Consider the following 8306-nt stretch of genomic DNA (forward strand, 5'->3'; position numbering starts at 1 on the left):
CTCCCAGAAGAAGGGTTACGGATTAGCCCGAAACATGTCTAGCTAAACTCGATTTGAGACGTGAGTTATCAGTTTTGTTATCATTTAAAATGAGTGAGTCTCACGGTAGTTTCATGTTCAGTATTTCTCTTCCTTTTTTGAATACGGTTAAAAATACACATCCAAATGATTTTACAATCAAATAAGTAAGTCAGTTATTGACAGTGGACATTTAAATAGCATTTTGATAAATGTTTCAAGTTTCAATTCTATAATTTTATTAAATCTATTGCTCCATAACATAATTTATACCTTCCCAAAGGTCAATGTAGCAGGACAGACACATAATTAATCAATGATATAAAATCATCGTTTTTATAGCCATTCGATATTCCGTACCTAAATTAGAGCAAGTTTAAACAGACCGACAGATATATTTGCATATTTTGAAGAACATTTTTTTATACCATGATAGAACTGAACAAGTTAGAGGATGTCCTTGTATTTGTGTTTGCCTGATAATTAAATGGATATGAATTGGTTAAAAAAAACCTTTTTATAATATCCCGAAATTCATTTTACGTACTAAGGCCGTCTTCTTTCCCGGTCAACGTATTGCCATTACCATACGAGGAAACGCAGCCAGCCTTATTAACACACTAAGCCCCCAGAATTTTGATGACCGGATGGCCACGTGGTTCAAGAACCTGACTCCGAAGCTGAGGTCCCGGGTTCGATTACCGGCCGGGACAGAGATTTGTATGAATAATACGAATGTCTGTTCTCGGGTTTTGGATGTTTATTTATCTATTTAAGTTTATCCGTTGCCTAGTATCCATAGTACAAGCTTTGCTTAGTTTGATAAGTTCTAAAAATAGTCTGTTGATTTATTAATTTTAAATGAATCTCTAAAAGTTCGTGTCTTTTAACCTTTAGAGCATCAAACACAAAAGCACGAAATTGCGTTCATAGCATAGTTTAGGCAAGGTCGTATCGCATTGTTGTGATCCATACTACAGATCTAGACAATGCAAATAGCTTTGGGCGTTTTGATATTATCACTGTTACTCGATGACAGCTATTATATTTTTGTAAAGGAAGAATTGTACTTTGACATTATTTTCATTTTTATAAGAGCCGGAGCCCGGTGTGGCCCTGTGGCTTGACTTAATATTATGCCCTCTTAAGTAAGCAGAGGATCGTATGTTCAAATCCAGGCTCGTACCACCATTTTTTTTTAATTCATGCACGAAATACAGTTCGAGTTCATAAAATTGTGAGCAAAAATTTGACTCTATTGTTACGGCGTAGAAGCGTGCTCAGATATTTTTGATCAAATTTTTGCGCTCCAGTTTATGAACTCGACTGTACATACTATCATCGTAAGGAAACCTTCACAAACTGCGAAGTTATTCAATGGAGTGTAGCTCTTAATCCTTACTGAGCCCGCGAGGGAATTACGGCCCAAGCCCTCCATTCTGAGAGGAGGCTTGTTCCCAGCAGTGGGATGGTGATGAGATTAAGTTATCGGAGTTCAGCATCGCTATCCTGCGGGAACAATGTAATTTTCCGGGATAAAACTATTGTATGTACCCTCCCCGGGACTCAAAATATCTGTAAGTATACTAAATTTCATCTAAATCGATTCAGCGGCTTAGACGTGATTAAGTAACAAACAAACAGACAAACTTTCGCATTCAAAATATTAGTAGGACTAAAATCTCTTAACATTTTGCGTACAGTTATTCGCACTTGCTAGTGTTTACTGATAACTATACCTCTATTTTATATTATCTGTAAGTAAATTGAAAATACAAACTGAAATATAGATACACAGAAAAACCAGAAAAATAAGACCATCACTGGGAATCGAACCCAGGTACTCGGTATTCCGTACCGCGTGCTATACCCGCTACACCACTGATGGTCAACGGTACGTGACGGTACCGACACGAATTTTCCCCTATGCACCTCATATCTCAGCTTGTTTGTTTCTTATTTAGCCACTTAAGCAGTGACGCTAGCGACATCTATGCCGTAGCCCTCATCGAGAAACTTTTTCGGCACTCCATTGGAACTAACCGCTCACCCGGACAAGAGATATCGTTACTAAGCAATCAAATTAAGATTGGTTTTTGGGAATCTTTTTGTATTTTTTATTTCAATTCCAAATTTTTACTTTTACGGTCATCCCGTAAAACCTAAATTGAAAATACAAACTGAAATATAGATGCACAGAAAAACCAAAAAAATAAGACCATCACTGGGAATCGAACCCAGGTCCTCGGTATTCCGTACCGCTACACCACTGATGGTCAACGGTAGCGACACGAATTTCCCCGGTACCGTTGACCATCAGTGGTGTAGCGGTATAGCACGCGGTACGGAATACCGAGGACCTGGGTTCGATTCCCAGTGATGGTCTTATTTTTCTGGTTTTTCTGTGCATCTATATTTCAGTTTGTATTTTCAATTTAGGTTTTACGGGATGACCGTAAAAGTAAAAATTTGGAATTGAAATAAAATATTTTTTATTCAAAAAGATTCCAAAAAACCAATCCTAATTATCTGTAAGTATCCCAATTATGTATACACGTTATTTTAATATTTTTAACGAGATGGACCTTCCGGGTAAAAAATATTCACCGAACATGTTCTGCCAAAAGAAATGCCGTTTTGGTATTAAGATCCAATTAGCGATGCTTTTATGGGTGCATGTAATTGTTTCGATTCACTGTGTGGCAGACAGGAAAAAATGGTTAGCTATTTTAACAAGAAACGCTGTAATTACTACTTCAACGCCTTGCAACTTCGTAAATCATCATCATGATCATCAGCCGGAAGATGTCCGCTGCTGAACAAAACCCTCCCCCTTAGAACGCCACAATGAACGACAACTCGCCACTTGCATCCATCAGTTTCTCGCAACTCTCACGATGTCGTCAGTCCACCTGGTGGGAGGCCTGCCAACGCTTCGTCTTCCGGTTCGAGGTTGCCACTCGAGGACTTTTCTTCCCCAACGGTTATCTATTCTTCGAGCGATGTGGCCCGCCCATTGCCACTTCAACTTGCATGTTTTTCCAGCACTTGCATTTTTTTTACTTCGTAAATAACAATACTAAATTACAATGTAAGGATACAAATACAAATATTATTTATTACACACCACAAATCAGTGCAAAAAATGTATATAGACACATAAATTCAGGGTAGACAATAGGCGACCATATCGCTTAAAAGCGATCTCTCCCAGACAACCATTTGTGTGGTGTGTGTGATAAATGGGTAAACACTTTGCACCTTTGCACTTTAACGTCAGGTTTGCAAAGCATAGGAAATTATTTAGGTCATTGATAGGACCTCCGCACAGAAATGCCTGATTCAATAAATTATGTACATGATCTTATGACTATGTCAATTATATAGGTCTATGTTTATATTAAATGATAATATCGTTTATACACACACACAAACATCACGCCTGTATTTCCAAATGGGGTAGGCAGACACACGAAACGTTACCGCTTCGGAGCCACTTTTAGCAATTTTAGGTTTTGAGTTTGACAAAAACGGTACAATAGTGACTATAGCTAGTGCTAGCTTGTCGCCTACGGCACGACAAAACGATACAACGAAACGATATATTATGCCTAGATATTATTCTATTAATCATTGGGCCTATATTTATAGGCCTTCTAAATAGGTTCGAAGTTGCTCAGCGAGCTAAGAAGAGCTATGCTGGGAGTTTCTCTACGGGATCTAATCAGAAATGAGGAGATACGTAGAAGAACGAGGGTTACTGACATAGCGATATATTGACAAGCGAATAAGTTCGCTCAAATGGCGATGGGCAGGAAATATAGCACGGAGAACAGGTGGCCGTTCGGGCCGAAAAGTTCTCGAATGGAGACCGCGGATTGGCAAGGCGTAGGACGTCCACCAACGAGATGGACGGATGACCTGGTAAAGCCGCGGTTTCTTCAGCCGAAGCTAAATGGAGGTCTATGGGGAGGCCTTTATCCAACAGTGGACGTCCTACGGCTGAGATGATGATGATGATTAATCCTTTCTTTGTTTAGTTACATAGAGTCGCGGTGGCCGCGCGCTTACACCTCCTAATAGATGCTTCATTTTGTCGCTTATTTATAAGTACCTATGAATGATTTCTCATAGGAGTGGCTTGTTTAATTATTTTTGAAAATAAATGAGCATTTAATAGTAGATTATTGTCGTGGCCTGGAAGTAGGGGAGACAGAGGAGAGTTGTGACACCGTCGATTTTTGGGAACTTATTTACTGAGCAACCTCGCAACAGCGCGTGTTTGATAGCTCGAGACTTGAACTATAAAACGCGCGCTATTGCGAGCTCACTAGCAGATAATAAGTTTAGTTCAAAAAAATCGACGTTGTCACTACTCTCCTCTGTAACAACTCTCCTCGGTCTCCCCTAGGCAATTGCTGGCTGACGAGCTTGCGAGTCCGTTTAACTAATCATCATGATCATCATGTCAGCCGAATGACGTCCACTGCTGGACATAGGCCTCCCCTAAGGCTCTCCACTCAGACCGGTCTTGTGCTTTCCGCATCCACCGCGATCCCGCGATCTTAACCAAGTCGTCGCTCTATCTTGTTGGAGGCCTACCGACAGCTCGTCTCCCGGTCCGCGGACGCCATTCAGGAACCTTAACTAATATGAAGCCAGTATTTCCCATTCCAGCCTAGACTAATATAAAGCTTTTATCAAAAATGGTGAATGCTGAAATAGAATTTAACTTTTTTTCAAAACACTGATATTATAACATTTAATTTTATTCCTATATTTTTTTTATGCTTTCCCGCCTTTTTTATTAAAGATAAACTTGCAGGTGTATTTTTCCACCGAAAACACCACAAGCTGTTTCAGATCCAATAAAAAAGGTTCGGAGTTCCAACAAAATATCTGATACGGGCCATTAGACTTGGCTGTATACGACTTGTGCCAACATTTCCATGGTTTTTTCTTAACTTAAAAAAAATTATGACTGATTGCAGGCGCGCTAATTTATTATTGTTGAGCTAGCGCGCCTGCAATCTTTTCAACTTTTTAATTTTTCGCTGACCATAAACTGTTCACTTCACCTTCTGATATGTAAAGAAAAATTACAACTTTTACGGAAATTTTGGAGAAAAACTATATATGTATATACATTATTGTCGAACCGATGTAGTTTAGAGGTAAAAAAGAGCTTACATTATTCGCACAGGGCCGGCAACACACCCGCTCATGCTTACTAATGTCTGTTCTTGTTTTGAGTATTCAATGTGCAACGGTAATTGCTTCCCTTTATCCGATCAGCCGTAACCGAAAAGCCTACTTCCGGACAGCCGGAAGTAGAAATTAGAAATAGAGTAGAACCTTAAAATTAAAAAAAACATTTTCTTCCACCTCTCAATTCAAGGGGCAATATTTAATAACAGGTAGAGCATTTTTTTATCGATAATCAAAGCAATCGATGCTTTTATCATATACTTGTGATCGTTTAGTTTTAACCTACTTCCAAAAAAGAGGAGGTTTGTTCTAATGTTTGTATTTTTATTTCATATACAATTTTAATGATTGCTCGGCGAAGAACTATTTTATAGACGAAGCAGAGAGCTGAGTAAATTTTTTAAAGGTTTTTTTGCAAAAAAAAACACTAGTATATGGGAAAATCCACTAGGCCACTACGGCTTTTTCTAAAAAAACGGCTTTTTAATAAAAATCCGTGGTGGCCTAGTGGTTTGATCTATCGCCTCTCAAGCAGTTTAGTGGGTTCAAACCCCGGCCCGCACCTCTGAGTTTTTCGAAATTCATGTGCGGAATTACATTTGAAATTTACCACAAGCTTTACAGTGAAGGAAAATATCTTGAGGAAACCTGCACAAACCTGTGAATCCAATGATGTGTGTTAAGGTTCCCATTGAGTTTAACAATATAGGAACTTCTTCGCTAAATTCCGACGTGTGCTTATGATAATTTAACATGTAATATTATTATGTCTAAGCCTTTCGTTAAAATTTGACGATGTATGGGCTGTTATTAGAAAGTAGTTTGGTTAGATCTAATATGGATGTCTTCGGTGATAATGATGTGTGGCTGACATTTCTGTGGTAAGGTTAGGTCACGAGTCAGGGTCAGTTGGAACTATTTTATTATAACCATTGGTTTCTTAATATAGAGCGATTAGATTAGGCTACTGTAGAATTAAAAACCGGCTAAGAGCATGTCGGACACGCCCAAAATAGGGTTCCGTAGCCATTACGAAAAAAATAAGTAATATTTTTCTAAGGATTACGTATTTTAGACGTAAAAAGAATGGGTAGGTAATTGTAAACTTGTTATTAGTGTAAATATTGTAAGACTGTTTTACGTTGTAGGCATGTTTTTGGTTATGACTTATTGTAAGGTTTATTATGAGATAAGAAAACTTGATAATGTTATGATAATAAATAATAAAATGATTTTTTTTTTATATGGAATCTTCCAAGTTTAGGTATATTTTATACCTTAGGATGCTATTTACTCATAAACTACTAATAACTCTTAAGCAAACTTAGCCGTTATTGTTTTCCTTGAAAGGTTGATATACTTACTACCATCCTGAATTTTTCCCAATTTTTTCACCCACCAGTTTAGATTTTAGAGGGGGGGGACGCTCGATTTTATCGAAAATTTGCACTTTAAAGTAGAATATTTCCGCAAACAAATCACTGAATTGAAGAATTGTCTTAGCAAACCCCTAATGATATTAATATACCTATCCAACGATACCTCACACAATAGGGTTGGATGCGAAAAAAAAATCAGCCTCACTTTACGTCGATGGGACGTACCCTAGAAATTTTGTCGGCATAGTTTACATATATATTCGTGCAAAATTACAGCTTTCTAGCATTGATAGTTCCTGAGCAAAGCCGTGACAGGACGGACAGACCAACAGACAGACACACATGGCGAAACTATAAGGGTTCCGTATTTGCCCTAAAAACCCCTAAAAATCCCTAACCTTAAAAAGTCAGAGACTTATTATGTACTAAAACTTCTAGTCCATTAGTTCCGGCAGTTGATTTGAAATCCCGGGACTTCGATAAATTCTAATGGGAATTCTCGTCAATTATATCGTGGTTTTATCGATGTTGCATTAAAAACAACCGTGCTAAATTTCATAACTCTAAACCCAGTGGGTGAAAATTCGAGGTTTTCTCGGTCCCGTGGGAATATCGGGATAAAGTATCCTAAGTGTTATTCCAGACGTCCAGCTATTTACATACTAAATTTCATCTCAATCCCTTGAGCCGTTTTAGAGTGGAATAACAAACATACAGACACAATACTCACAAACTATCGCATTTATAATATTCCTGTTTTTAACAAAAGAGTGCTTTATGCAAAACATTAGATTCGCTAATGCTGCCGTGAAGCAGCAGTGCTTGCACTGTTGTGTTTCGGCGTGGAGAGTAAGACAGCCGGTGAAATTACTGGCACTTGAGGTATCCCATCTTAGGCCTCTAGGTTGGCAACGCATCTGTAATCCCCCCTGGTGTTGCGAGTGTATATGGGCAGTGGTGATCTCTTACCATCAGGAGACCCACTTGCTCGTTTGCCATCTAGTCGAATAAAAAAAAATCAAATGAGTCACAGGGTTACCTACATATATTTTGTACAAGATAATTTAGTTACTCAATAGTAGACACACCAAAGGCTACCAATCAATTGACAAATTATTAGTTTTCCCATTGAATGCGGCATAGAATGTAGGACGTCCTGAGGCACGGTGGACGGACGACTTTAAAAGGGTCGCTGGCCACGGATGGATGCGAGGGGCTGAAGACAGTGTTGTGGCCGCCATAGAAGACGCCTATGTCCAGCAGTGGACTGCAGTAGGCTGATGACGATGATGATAGAATGCCGTACGGTAAAAGTGAACTGTGACGTCACTGTTTAGCTGATATAACTGATTTATTATTTAAATATACCAAATAATTTAAATTCACTGAAAATTCAAAGAGTATGCCGGGTTATTTTGATAGTTTATCTTTATTTTATTAGAGCTGTATAAATAGCTGTAGAATTATTAGTTAATAGTATTAAGTCCAATAACCTGTTCCTTTAAATTGAACCCCTTACCACATCAATTTATTTATAAATACTAAAATTATCAATAAAAATTGATTAAATCATAAAATAAACACTTCTTTTGAAATACTACTAAACTATTAGGTATAACACAAAATGAAATAATTCGGCATTATACAGTTGTCCAATTAATTACTTTAAGCTACTAAATAATTATATTTTTAAATTTATTC

This window comes from Choristoneura fumiferana, chromosome 14, assembly GCF_025370935.1.
Source record: "Choristoneura fumiferana chromosome 14, NRCan_CFum_1, whole genome shotgun sequence".
In the NCBI taxonomy this organism is placed as follows: Eukaryota; Metazoa; Arthropoda; class Insecta; order Lepidoptera; family Tortricidae; genus Choristoneura; species Choristoneura fumiferana.